This window comes from Fukomys damarensis, unplaced genomic scaffold (assembly GCF_012274545.1).
Source record: "Fukomys damarensis isolate Sample0158 unplaced genomic scaffold, DMR_v1.0_HiC HiC_scaffold_3, whole genome shotgun sequence".
Lineage (NCBI taxonomy): Eukaryota > Metazoa > Chordata > Mammalia > Rodentia > Bathyergidae > Fukomys > Fukomys damarensis.
Window position 1 is genome coordinate 35,802,362 of NW_022900915.1, and position 14,463 is coordinate 35,816,824.

Sequence of the window (14,463 nt, forward strand, 5' to 3'; positions counted from 1 at the left end):
CTGTCCTTCCTTCCTTCCTTCTTTCCTTCCCTCTCTTTTTTCTCTTTCTCTCTCTCTCCTTCACTTTCAGCTTTTTGCATCATTTTGAGATGCTTTCGATGCAAATAAAATAACCCATGTGCTCTGTCTAGAAGAAAAAGTAGTCCACTTTCTTAGCTTACACTGTGCAGCTAGTTTAAGTGTATCTAATTTTGGGCCACTGCCCTCGTGGTTGAAAAACTCCCCTACTGCTCAGGAATCCCTTCCACACCAGCCTCAGTTGTTACCGTCATTACTGAAAGCAGCAAACTTCTGGGAGGGCTACCACAGAGGCTAGGCCACATGGAAATGTGCATGTCCCATCAGGGAAGGCAAGAATGGTCAGAGGTACTGAGCAGCTACGAAGAGTGATACATCTTCTCTAATCTATAATGATTATTTCAAATGGCCTTTCAAAAATGAAGAAACTGAACAAAATGTGACTGCAATAGTTTTTCATCCTAACATCAAAGGAGAGCTTTCAGATTTCAGTTTACAGCAACATTGTTATTTTTCCCCTACTTGAATGAGATATGAATGCCAATGGTTTATATAGATATAGCAACGTTACCCCAAATTATGACTATCTCCATTGACAAAATCTCAGAAATAAGAGGGTGACACTGTTATTCAAATCCCAGGTTTCTTTCTTTGTTGAAGCAGCTATACTTCACGTCCCCATGACCTTCTCCTTTGCCTGTTTTCTCAGTATGAGTATTAATAGCATTCCTTCCACCTTCAAAAGTGCCCTGCTTGGGCAATAAGTTCTACAGCTGCCAGATTCGTCATTCCCCCTATACCAATTGCCCCCAATTTTGCACTTTTAGCCTAAACGATATGCACAATCTACAGACCTGTACTGAGTAGTCCACTTGACCTCTCCACTATCCACAAATGAACTCGTGCCATCCACTCAAGCATTCTTGCCGTATCTCCTTTCTTTTGGTGATTATCAGTGAGGGCCTGAGAGAGCATGCAAAGGCCCCAGAGCTTTTGTCTAAGCATATGCTTAATCCACACGCTTAGCTCTGCGGAGCACAGATCCAGAGTCCCTTCCTATAACAAAGTGAAGAGTGGATACATTTACCTGTGGGAATGCCAGGTACAGGAAAAGGAAGCTGTCCCCTTCTCCAGAGAGCTGACTGTGGGTCTCAGGAACCTTCTCTCTTCCAAAAGGAGATGCTGAGTTTTATAACAACAAGGTCCAGACACATCTTAAAATATGTAAAAGCAATGTTTTTTTAAATTTCAAAATGCCACATTTTTGGCAAATAAAATGCTTGTCATTACCATTATAAAACTACAAGACTTGCTAGGTATCGTTTATAAAGGTAACTTGATATACTAGGAGGAAATTTCCCTCTTGGTAACCCCAGCCCAATATGGATTCAACAATTAAATTATTCTTATTTTACAGTGAGTTTAATAAATTTGGGCAATGAATAGGTTAACAGTTCATATAAAAATAGAATCAAGGTGGTGTTAAATATAAAAATTACATGTTGCAGGCCAGGGATTTAGCTCAGTGGTCTGGCACCTGCTTCGCAAAGGATCCAAGTTCAAACCCCGGTAGAAGAAAAAAAAAATTACATGTTGAAAAAAAGAGAGAACACGGGAATTTTTAACTGCTCAGATCTTTAAGAGCCAGGAGGGAAAGAGAGAGAGAGAGAGAGAGAGAGAGAGAGAGAGAGAGAGAGAGAGAGAGAGAGAGAAGAAAAAAGATAAATGTAGATTTCAAGGACTTTTAGCAGTTTAAAAAAACAGTAGAAAATTATGTGGGAGGAAAAATAAGAGAGTGATCTGATTGTAGACTCACAGAGAAACAGAGGACTGAAGTGATAGCTCAGTGGTAATGTGTCTGCCTAGCGTGCACAAGGCTTTGGGTTTGAACCCCACAAGAAAATGAGAAGAAGAAGGAGGGAGGGAGGGAGGGAGAGGGAGAGAGGGAGAGAGGGAGAGAGAGGAAGGAAGAGAGAAAAAGAAAGGGAGAGAAGAAAAGAAGAAAAGACAAAATTTTGTAGCCTCATCTACAATTCTGGAGTATCCTATCGATGAGCATTGTTGACTATTAAAATAACAGAAAAAGATACATAACTCTTGTCAAGATGGCTATTAATTTCAGAAGTCTAGCACGCTACTCAGCCTTGGTCCTCAGGGAATAAAGCTGGTTTGTATAAACCGACTAAAGTTCACATCTCATGGTGGCTTTGAGGAAGTGATGCCTGGAAACCAAGAAGCCAAGAACTCGCTAGCAATTCTGTGAATATTCAGAAGGTCCAGCGTAAAGATCCAAGAAAACTGGCACAAGAGCAAGGAAAGTGTGGATGTGTAACAGGTGGTAGAAAAAAACCCTAGGCAAAGACAAGGTTTAGATCTCAATAATGGAAGCATTTTACTCTAAATATTTTTAGAATTATCTCTAGATCAAAAAAAATGTGTTGGGTACATCAAGAAAGGGTTTGCATTTAATAAATCAAGGGATTCTAATATCCTCATCACTGTAACCCACCTTACAGGAAGGATTTCCTAGTAATCGTGTAAATGAGACTTTTCCCCCACAGTTGATAGAACAATAATTATCTAACAGGAATTTTCACTGTTATAAAAGCACATTATAGTTTAGAGTAATCTTATTAAAAATCAAATTCACAACATCAACAGATTCTTCCTGTGCCACGTAATTACATTATAGGCACTTAATTGAAATAAACTGGAAATGCAACCTGGCCTAGCACAGACATGCACCAATGGGGAAGACTCAGCAGGGTGGGACCAGTTCATTAAACATAGCCATCACATAATACATCTGCCCATTACATTTTAAGAAAGTATTACAATAAGAACACTAGCCCAATTAAATACATTAATATCTAAAAACTCATCTACATTTCTTTTGTGTATGCAGAGAACACTTAAAAAATGAAAAGACTTTATTTTTTCTCCTGATTGATTGGCAAAAGATTATATATGTGAACATATAAAAATGTAACATAAAAATCTTGTATTAATTAGAATAATTTGAATTATATGCTCATGATTTTAAAGTCAATAATAAAGCACAGTAAAATCAGAGTAGACACCATGGTGAAAGCCAAGAAGCTCTTAGTATTAATGACATAGATCCATCTAGTTGGTCCCACTTATGAACTTTTTCTTATATCCGTATATCCAGTAATATTCCATGAGGTTCCGAAATGTAGAATGAGAACCCTGAACTCTTAAGAACACTTTTATTATTGCTATTTTAAGCACATTTCTGAAAATACTTAGAGTGTTACAATTATAACATCTTGGAAAAATGAAATTTGTCTTTTGTAACATTTTTATTATGAAAATGTTAGACATAATGTGTGTGTGTGTGTGTGTGTGTAGAGAAGTAAATTCTTGAACAACCATGTACTCATTCAGCTTTCAGAATTATCAACATGTGAATTAGCAATTTTATATACACCTTAAGGAATTAGGCTACTTTAAATCATTCTGAAGTAGTAATTCTTTACCAATTTGATATGTTTGGGAAGTTAATTTATTATCATTCAGAAAACTATCTTTAAAAAAATCTGACACTTTTGCACATTTCTGAATTTTGCACTGATTATATCCCAGTAGTCCATTCACTTTTTCTTTAAAAAAACAATTCAACATTTTAAGTGATGTAAAATATACTGCATGTCATAGCCTGATTTTCACTTTGTTATCATTTCATAGTTACTAATTGTTAGGACAAGCTACCCTGTACTCACAGGGTGCTCACAGCCCATTAAATACGTGCTTTTCATTGTCTACCTTCTAAACAGGACTTTATTTCCAATATTTGCTCTGGTTTTTATATTCCTTATAAGTTTTATAAAGTTTTATTTTGTGTTATTTACATTTGTAGGAGCCCCTAAGCCCTTCAAAAGGGATAAAAAGCTAATATGAACAATACTGCAATTTCTGCTTTTCAGTTTGCAGAAGTCAGAAGTGAATCTTTGTATTGCTGAATGTATTTGCCTTGTGGACTTGGAATTAAGAATATAAGAATTTTGCAATCTTATACGAGCCTGCATTCAGGTATGTATGATGTTTGGGTGAATGTACTAAGTAAAGAACCAGACAACCAGATTCTAGCACAGGATCTGCTCTAAAATACTGAGCTGATGAAGTTGGACAAGTAATTTCGCCTCTCTCAGGTTCAATTTTCTTAACTTGTGAAATGTGCACTTTAGAACTTATGACATTTAATTTTTTTTAAACTCTAAAATTTGATGTTTGGTTACCCTCACCACAGTGAACCAATAGACATTTTTCTTTGTAAATAGTACATTCGAAGCTAAGAAAAACATCATTACAGTTTAAAAAGTTGGGCTTCAAGAAGATTATGAGTCAGTTATATATGAATTTAGGAAATTAATTTTCAAACATATTTAAATATTTAGATTTGGGGAAGATTTTTCCTCCATTCTTAAGATAGCTTATCCTAGAAAATTGTAAAAACAAAAAGAAAAATGATAGACAAGAATTTCTTCTTGTTTTTAATTACTTAAAAGAAGAGCCAGGTTCAGATTCCCTAAATCAAGAGAGCAAGAGTCTCAGTTATTCTCCATATCAGCAGTGAATTATTTGTGGATAAGAGCTGGAATAAAAAAGTTAAGCAAAACTAATTCACCTTACCATTTCATTAAACATCATGTAGTTGACACAAAAGTCTCTTTCACTCATTGTAGAATTTTTGCTGTTAAATTAGAAGTTCACACTGCTTCAAGCTGGATCTCCATTAAGAATTTGGTCCATGTCTAGAAACACACACGATCATGTAGCTAGCGCCACTGAGAACTCAATTTTTAAAATTAATATAAATCCAAATTTAATTTTGATTTAAAACTAAAGCTTTTTACATATGTGTGGAATAATACAAGATATAAATAACTTTTGGTTATATATTTTATAAAATGAAAATACAAATAAAGCATTTCTGATAATAAGTCAATGCCTGAATTAATATATACTGAAAGTATGAAGCACATGAGCAAAACTAATGTAAAATACATCAAGAATTAATTGTAAAATAATGACTATACATAGTCAATATTTTCAATATATTATATTTAAATATATTATTGTAAATAATTTCATCTATTCCCTTTTAGTTTTTAAGTGTGACTGCTAGAAAATTTAAAATTATTTAAGTGACCCAAACTGCTTTTTTAATGGACAGTATTTTTCTATAACATTTAGCATTTGAAGAAAATGTGATTTCCAAGCAGAATTTGTTCTTGTTAAAATTCTTCATAAAATATTCAATTTAGGTAATGACTGAATAAAACAGATTATTTGAATTAAGGTGCAATTAATTCCATTAAGTACATACATTAAAGGTACTTGAGGCCCTGTCTTTTTCTCTACAGATTAAATTTAGATTTATTGGCTGAATTTTAAAAATGTAGCCAGAATTTTAGAATTGGAAAAGCACTGTGCCACAATTCAAGTATTTAATTGTAAGAAGAAAACTTACTCCATGTTGTATTTTCAAGCCTTATTAGAAAGAACATGGTCAAGGTCAGGGATTTAGCTCGGTGGTTCCGCTGCCTGCCTGGCAAGCACAAGGACCCGAGTTCGATTCCTAGTACAAAAAAAAAAAAAAAGAAAGAAAGAAAGTGGTCAAATCAGAACTGAAACCAATTTTCAATATATTCTGCCTAAATGTAAGTAAAGGAGAATTACGAATCCAAGCAATAATTTCCAGAGAGAATAATCTAACAAAGAATATTAAAAATGGATTGAGTCTCTGTATATAAAGGATCAAAATAAAAGTTGATTTTAAGAAGAAATATCTGTCAAAGATTGTTTTGCTTGTAATCAGTCCATCGCTCTTGGACTAGACCATATGAGCACCATATTAATATGGCCACCCCTTTGGTACATTTGATTACAAGAGGCCAAGAATGGGTTAAGAGGGGAAGCAAACTTAGGGCCAACTGAATCCAAAAAGTTGTTGATGTGAAGCCAGAGGTCACCATTGACTCGCCAATTAACCCAAAGAGCTACATGCCCATCAGTTTAGGAAAGAGACGCTTGCTTGCCTCCTTGCCTAAAGGTAAGAGCTAGGTTCACAGCTGCCGAACAGCAGCGTGGCTGAAATAAATGGGGGTAGAAATTGGGACTAAGAACCTAAGGATTTCATTTTTTTGCTTTGGCTTCACAGCAAGAGCCAAATGTCGTGCAAACTAGGGCATCTTGTGTAGTATACAGAAGATTCATCATCAAAGAGATCAAAATGCTAATAATTCTTAAGACTTTTTAAAACAACATCACAATAGGTATACTCCACTGATTCCTATAAAATTCTAAAACAAATCTTCAGGGTTAAGGTTTAAAAGCCTGAGTGTTCGGTTTATGTCACTTTTTGGAGCTGTAGGTAACTTTTACATAGATTATCTCTACTACTGAGTCAAAGATACCAAATTCAGTGATAGTATTAAAACTTCACATTTATTATGGTTTACATCTCCTCCATTTCTGTCATATGTGCCCTTTCATCGTAAACCTGGAGAGTCAGAGTTTAAGATCCTTTCAATTACTGCCTGGTTTACTTTTCAGCGGGAACTGCCAAATGCTAACCGATGTGATGAGCCTCACTGCAGTGCCCTGACACTGAGAAAATGGTTCATTCTTACCTGCTCTGGAGTTCGGTAAGACCATCCTGGATATACCCTTTGGGGAGGGATTGAAGTGCTTCTTAATAATCCACAGGGAGCAAAAGACAACAGAGTCAATTAAAAGCATCAAACTAAACCCCTGCAACCCCAATTCTGCTTCTCCTTTAAAAGTACCTCTGCAAAATGACAAGAGTATTTGTCCGTGAAACGTAGCCCAGCAAAGCGTTGCACTTATGTGTGGAAAAGCCTGTGGAGCTTGCTTCACCTACAGTTGCAGAAAACCACTGCACAACTTACCTGCTATTTTAATGCCCTACGTTTTCTGCTGGAGCTGTGTTGCCTTATTGTGCATTATCTCCTGCCTTAATTGTGGTCTTTTTATGGCGCCAAGCGGTAGATGAAATCTCAACTGCAGAGAGTCTAGTCGGAGAGCACTTGTCCTGCACCGCCCTTTCTGCACAGTAACAGAACAACGGGAGTCTCAGGCAGGCGACAGCTTCATCATTGCTCCCAAGTTCAGGTTGGCTGGGCTCCCCAACCTCCTGGGGCATGTTGGCTGCCAGAGCACATTAGTCTCACTCTATCTGTGGGGCAGCGACTTTGCTAACTTTATTGGCTGTGTGGGGTCCAGACCTACTGGCATCAGAAGGTGACACATTTAAAAATGTGCAGTTGGAGTATTGATAATCTTTCCAGCCCCAAGTGAAACTAATAAAAGAATAATTTTAAGAACTAGGAGGGAAGATGAATCTAGTAAAAATACATGGAGAGAAGACAGAGTATAAATTGTAGCTAAGAGTCAGAGGCTACCAGAACCAGACCACTTCAAGGAAATAACAACCTTAGACCTACATTTATAATATGAAAAGTATTAATGGCATTGGCAAAGTAAATGAAACAACAGTTCACATTCAAAGAACATATTATTAAATATGCCTTTTGGAAAGGAGAAGTGAATAGAGTGGGAAAAGCAATTAATTGTGAAAATAGCAGAGAAATTAGACAGGCTTGAATAAACCATTCAAAGACTTCATGGAACACCTAACAGAAAGCGCCTGTCCAGATAGAAATGGATTAGGTAAACCTCTAGAACACGTCTTCAGTCTCCCAAGGTGAGAAAACCGCAGGGAAAAGTGTGCATGTGTGTGTGTGTGTGTGTGTGTGCGCGCATGCACACCTGTGTACACACAAGTATACACATTTGTAAATAAGGAAAGAAGAAGCTTGCATTTACCTCAGATACACAGTTTCTGGAAACAGATAGTGAAAAGTGTGTATTTTTGAAAGTTCTACCGAACAGGCATGATTGACTCTGCGTGTCTTCTCCCAGTCCGCCGTGTTCAGTCTATTTCTGGACAGAGCTCAGGAGTTCTGCTCACCATACATTCCAGTTTGGAAGGTCAGGGTTGGAACCCAAGAAAATTCCCTTTTCAATATCTAGCCTATCAAGGAAAAAATTTTTCTTAGTTTCAATACTTTAGCCCTAGAATATTAAACAGTATGGGCGTGTGATAAACCTTTATAGTTGACTAATTAGTGAATGAATTACTAATAAAGGAACTCAGTCTTGAGAAACAATGTGTCTACATTTTTAACTTTGGAGAATGTTGAAAAATGATATCCATCACCATCACCAGCTATTCAGGAAATATTCTTTGCAATATGTAATAACTGGTTGAAACAAGTTGAATTTACTAATATATGTGTAACAAATTGGAAACAGTATAAATTCTTCCTATAAAAATGTTTCCTTCCTCTTTTAGAAATCTTTTTCCCCTTTCAGTTCATAGCTCAGACGCTACTACCAAAGTTAAAGGAATAGAGTGTAAATGTACTAAGTTCCTCAGTGGCTCTCCACTGTCAGTCTTCTAGTCTCTGTGGTCATTACCAGGGAATCTGTGATCCTAGGCAACAAAAGAGGAACAACTAAGTTTAGTTGTTGTAGCTGTTCCCATTAAACAACTAAGCACTGATATGGCCTGAACTGCTTGTGGTGAGGGATCACAAACGTCTCCTCCATTCCAGGGAGAACACAGGGCAATGAAGAGTTCAGTCACAGCAGGATTCTAGGAAGAGTTTCTGGGATTTGGGAATTCATAGTCTGAGGACTGACCACTGTGTCAGATTCCTTTCGTGACTTAGGATATAGAGAATACCTAATATCTAGGATCATTTCAGGCTTCAAAGACATACCTGTCTCTCAATTGGTAAAAATCCCAACAATAATGAGCCTCAAAAGGTCCCTTGGTGTAGATTATATTGTTCAAGGAAGTATTTTAAATTCAGAGGCAAGAAATTACACAAAAGTAGCAACATCATCTACTATACCTTTTGATCCTCATTTACAGTTTCAGTTTCTCACACCAGAGAAACTTCGGTATTTAAACGTGTGTGCTAATTATTTTACTTAAGAAGAAAAAAAAAACATGAGAAAATAAAAAAAAATGGAAATAAAGTGTTTGTAAATAGGGAAGGGAGGAGAGAGTGAAGGGAAGGCAGGGATAAGGAGAAAAAATGAGAACCAAGGCCTGTCATGTAAAGGTACAAGATCGTAATAATGAATGTAACTGTACTGTATACCTAGAATGTGCAATAAACTCAATGAGAAAAAAAAAAGAATATCACACAACATGCATCCATTTAGCTATAAATATCTATAATCCCTCATGCTTTATGGCTGAGTAGTGCTCCATTCTATTAAAAAAGCACACACATTTTCCTCATGTAAAGGTACAATTTCCAGTGATGAGTGTCATTATATTGTATACCTAAATGTACCAATGAAATTAATTTTAAGAAGTAACAACAAATGAATTTTTAAAAAGTGATTTTTTCTCTGTCTTGTAAATTTTTCAACGAGAACCAGACATTAGTATGGCATGTTGAATGTCAAGATGTATTATCTAATAAGAGATTTTAACTCAAAGATAAAGAGTTATAAGGATTTGGAAAAAGCAGTTCAATTCTCATCTAAGGAATCAAGAAATTCTTAGAGGATAGAACACATTAATGATTTACATGCAGCAGGCACAAATAAATGTTATAGGAAAAGTATAGACTTTTTGCAACAAAATACAATATTTAAAATTTAGTTCATGAATGCATAGTATTAAGATGTGAACCAAATTTTAAATATTGTTAGTTAGGTTCCTCATGATCAAACTTCTGTCTACTGCTCCCCTTTTGATCTGAATCAGCCACAGCACTTGTTAATTTCTCAAAGCATAATATTAATGTTCACAGAATGCACAATATTTGTGTATTGTTTCTTCTGCTCCATGATAATCACATTAGATTTTCTCTGCACATGACTGGAGGCAATTTTGCTTAAGGTTCTTTACAGCTCTTGATGATCAAGGGAGAGACAAAGAAGATCCCAGTTCATGTACAGCATCTGCGTCCTTTAGAATTCACAACATCACACGGAGCACAGAGGCATCTGGCTTTGCCTTGGTATTGTGATTTTAAAAAGTGGCAAAGGGAAAAATACATGTCAGCCACCTGCCCCCTTCATAAATCCTTTATAAATTCTCAGGCTGTTAGTATTGAGAGTAACAGGACAAGAGCAAAGATGATAGCAACGGACATATCTCATTTTTAAAATTCCCTGAGGTTAACTTGCATTTGGACAATTCTTGATTCTTAGATTGCCATGAATCTACCTCATTCTGATCTTTATGCTCTTGTGGGCCAAATAGTCCACGTCTCTGTTATTCTGGACCCTCAGCAGACCAGCGCTGTGCCAGAAGAGAAGAAATTGAGAATTCAACCAACGAGATGGAAAGGGACAGCATTTTATACAAGGAGTTGAACCATGGGAAGGAAACAAACTTGAATAAAGAAAATGACAACAGATTTTTTTAACTGTGAGTTTAACATGAGGTGAGTCAGGCCAGAAAATAAAAGAAAGGAACAATGTTCAAAAAGGTTCAGGCAAGGTCAGGAGGATGGAGACTTCTACTTTGATGAAGTGCTCACAAAGTCTCTTCCCAGCTCAAAGACCGTCCGTGTCCCTTTCCCCTTCTTTTCCCTGTGCTTCACGGTTTTGACAGACATGCACAGGAACGGAATGACTAGAAGCGTAACCGCAAACCTCTCTGGCCTAAGTCACCTGTTGGAGATGACACACATCACTGACAAAGTACAGGAAGGGGAGAAGGGACAGCCCTTATCTAGGATGTGCACCTGTCTGGAAGATTAATTTCCCAACAGATGATCACTTTAAAAAAATCTCCAGTTTGATTTTCAAATAATCTCCAGATGTATAACAACTTCACCTTAATATCATCTCAGTGGTCTCCAAGATATTCCTCTTATTGGACAGAAATAAAAATATTAATTTTACAACAGAAATAAATTTTACAGGTAGCTGAATTACTTGGAGTTAATATTTTTTTTGTTAAGTTTATTGGTACATTTAAGGCATACAATACAGTTAATTCATCATTGGGATCCTGTACCTTTACATGATGCAACTTGGCTCTTACTTTTCCCATTCCCCTGCCCTCCCTTCACCCCTTCACCCGTACCTATTTACAAAGACTGTTTCCATTTTTTCCTCTTTTTCATAGTTTTTTCTTTTCCCTTCTTCCTTTCTCCTCCCCTCCCCACTTCCCCTTGAAGATATTCCATTTGAAAAGTACTCTCTGCACAGTGTCCATGATGTGGTCCAAACCATCTCATGGCATGCATTTGTGGATTTCACGACAAAAAGAGAGCAGTGCAAGACACTTGGGACTGTAATCAGAAATCTTTACTAATCGGGACTGAGTTTGAGCTTTTAGCTCACTAATTTCTGTTGGGCCATGCATCTTCTTAAGTAGGCAAGAATTTTAAAAAAAAAGTAGGCAAGAATTAATTTCCCTAAGAGGGGGCTGGAGGGAATCCGGTGACCACACAGAAGCTCTTCAGGTTGCAACACAGCTGAGCCAAGGCCAAGTCTCCAATCACAGAGCTACTGTGAAAATATAATGTTGCTCAGAGATTTAAAACTGGATAGTGGCAACCATGTAAGCAGATAATTCTGTACTTAGGGATGAAAAAGACACTAAAATCATTTCCAATTCAATCATGAAGTGCTGGGTGAAAAATACAATGTATTTTTGTTCCCCCGAGGGACCATATCTTCCTAATATTGCACTTTTATTCTGAATTTTCAGCTTAATATTTAAATAATTGTTAACATGGTAATGGGTCCATATTTTAAAGTTAAACTGTTGGGTCAGTTTCTGACACCTTTGTCTATTTTTCTATCTTTATTTTTTCAGCCTAAACACATAGTTTCTTCGCTTGTTCAGAATTAAACTTTTTTCTTTGTTTGTTTTCAAATACTTACATTTAGCATAAATTATTTGCATTTACTTACAGTTCTGCCTGGCCCTCTGGCCTTTTAAAATCAAGAAAAATTATGTTACTACTTCATAAAAAACAACATCACAGTGACCTTTGTTTTATAGGAAATACCAAGGCACTACAATCTGATTAAAAAACCATATCCTTATAGGAAAAAAAAATTCTAGAAACAAGCCTAGAAGTGGATTCAAATTTTTAAAATATTATTTTAAAGGAGCAATCACACGAAAATGCTTATAAAGTAACTAGATAAAAATATTGAGATGCTGATATGAAGATATCTATTGAGCTAATATCTGCAAGGCTTTGTAACTGAAAAAACAAGGTGGGAAAAAAGAAGAATCACCAGTCATTATTTTCTGGAGGGGGGATAAAAACTATTGAAGAGACCTTTTTGCATAAGGAGCCTCCTGGACTGCATTACTCGTGACCTGACCCCTAAACGCATTGGCACCAAGCACTGTTTGTGTTATCTGTTAGAAAAACTGCTGAAAATCAAAATCAATCTTTTGGTTTAAAGACTGAACTGTATTTTATATATCTTAAAAGTAGAAAATGCTTTAGTACCTTAAACTATTTTAGCTATAATATGAAATATAATTATATTAGAATTTATGTTGAAATGGAGTTTACAATCAAATCAGTTTAAAAGATGCATGCAATAGCACTTCAGCACAAAGGCAAAAACAGCTTTTAAATTGTTGGATTTGTAGGTTTACAGTCTTTTTTATTCAGTTAGCTTATACCAAAATATTCCTTATTTGTAGGCTAAAGGCCAAGAAAACTATGCTACAAACTTAGCACATATATTCACATGGTTTTTTTCTCCCCTAGGTACTTAAAGTTTTTACATAACACCACACACCACATTAAGCAAGTTTGTAGGGCTAGAAGGCTGGGTACCTGACAGAAGATCTTATACAGAGCTGTAATACAAAAATATTCTTTGAAAGCTAATAAGTGATCTTCAACACTATTTTTTAAAAAAAAAAACTGATTTGGTGCCTCTTCAACAGTAATTAAGTTATTACTAAGTTTCATTTTTATTTACTCGGCATAGTTGTGATATCACTAAAAAATGAAATTAAAGGAAGGGAATAGGTTGGTGATTAAAAAATAGATTGGTTCATGACATGTGATACAACAGATAGATGGCTTTAAAGAAAGTATTTAAAAGAACATCATCCCAGACTTTTTCTCTCAGCACTGGGAAACCAAGTGGCTATTTGACATTTCTTCACAGGTGTCACAGAGCTAAAGAGAAGTCAACTAGAGAAAAACCTTGTTCATGTTCTTCCCTTAGCGTTATTGCATTTTTTCTGACTTTGAGGATGACACATCAGAAAGAGGGCTGTCAGATTCAGCAAGTCAATTGGAATCTCAAATAAATGTGTACATGTATTCCAAATAATACCTGGGATACAGACTAAAAATATTCATTCATTTTGTATATTTTATGTGTACTACTGTTTAGAAGGTAACATTTAGTCACGGAGCCCTCTTTCTCTCACTGTGTATCAACTCAAGTCATCACCAGTTCTGAGTGGGTTCCATTCCCTACATGGCCTTTAAGTCCCCCATCCAGTTCTTACTTGGATGACAGCAGTCAGAGACACCACCACCCCTCCGGTAGAGCTAGACCTCCTCCGGTGCTTGCTTCCACCCTCTCTGTTTCTCCCCTATCAGCTGGTATTATTCAGTAAATCCTGTGTGTGCAGATTTGCACTCAGTTATCTTTCTTGGAAAGAAGAAAATCAGTGAGCTGTCAGCACGTAACAAAGGCACAAGTCTGCTCACCTTCCACTCAAATAAAGCTACTTTTCCATGTATAGAAAGTGTGTTTCAACTATTATGTGATTACAGAAAGAGATACTGGGGAGAAGAGACTCATAAAATTGGGTGCAAGTATTTTTGTATAATGGTGAGAAAGAGTGAGATGAATTTTTAAACACTTAAGAGACAGACTAAATAAAAAGTGTGCAAAACCCTCCATATGTTTTGGTCTAAGATGTCTTTATTTTCATAGACCCTACTATCAAGCTAAATATGGATACCATTCACTCAGTTCATTTGATTCAGCCCTATTGCAGTCTTTGGAGAGGCACGCTACTTTTCAGTTTCTTTCATCAAGTTTTCACAAAATATTACTTGTCCTTTGTTGTTTCACTAATGATAAAACATCTGACTTCAATAGATTAAAAGTGGCTAAAAAATACAAACAAAAGAAAGTGATCACGTTTCAGAGATGGTGCTGTCCTGAGACACCTTTCTCTTCCTATTCCTCTTTGCTATAGTTTCTTCAAGGCAGATCCTCTGTGAACCTTAGTATTTTCAAGCGTTCTTGGAAGGTGTCAGTGGTAAGAGGACACTGCAGAAAGAGAGCACTGCTTGTTTTCTACAGGGACCCACCCTTCACTGCAGCCACCTGGCTTTCAGTGCCAGGAACACAAAGCCT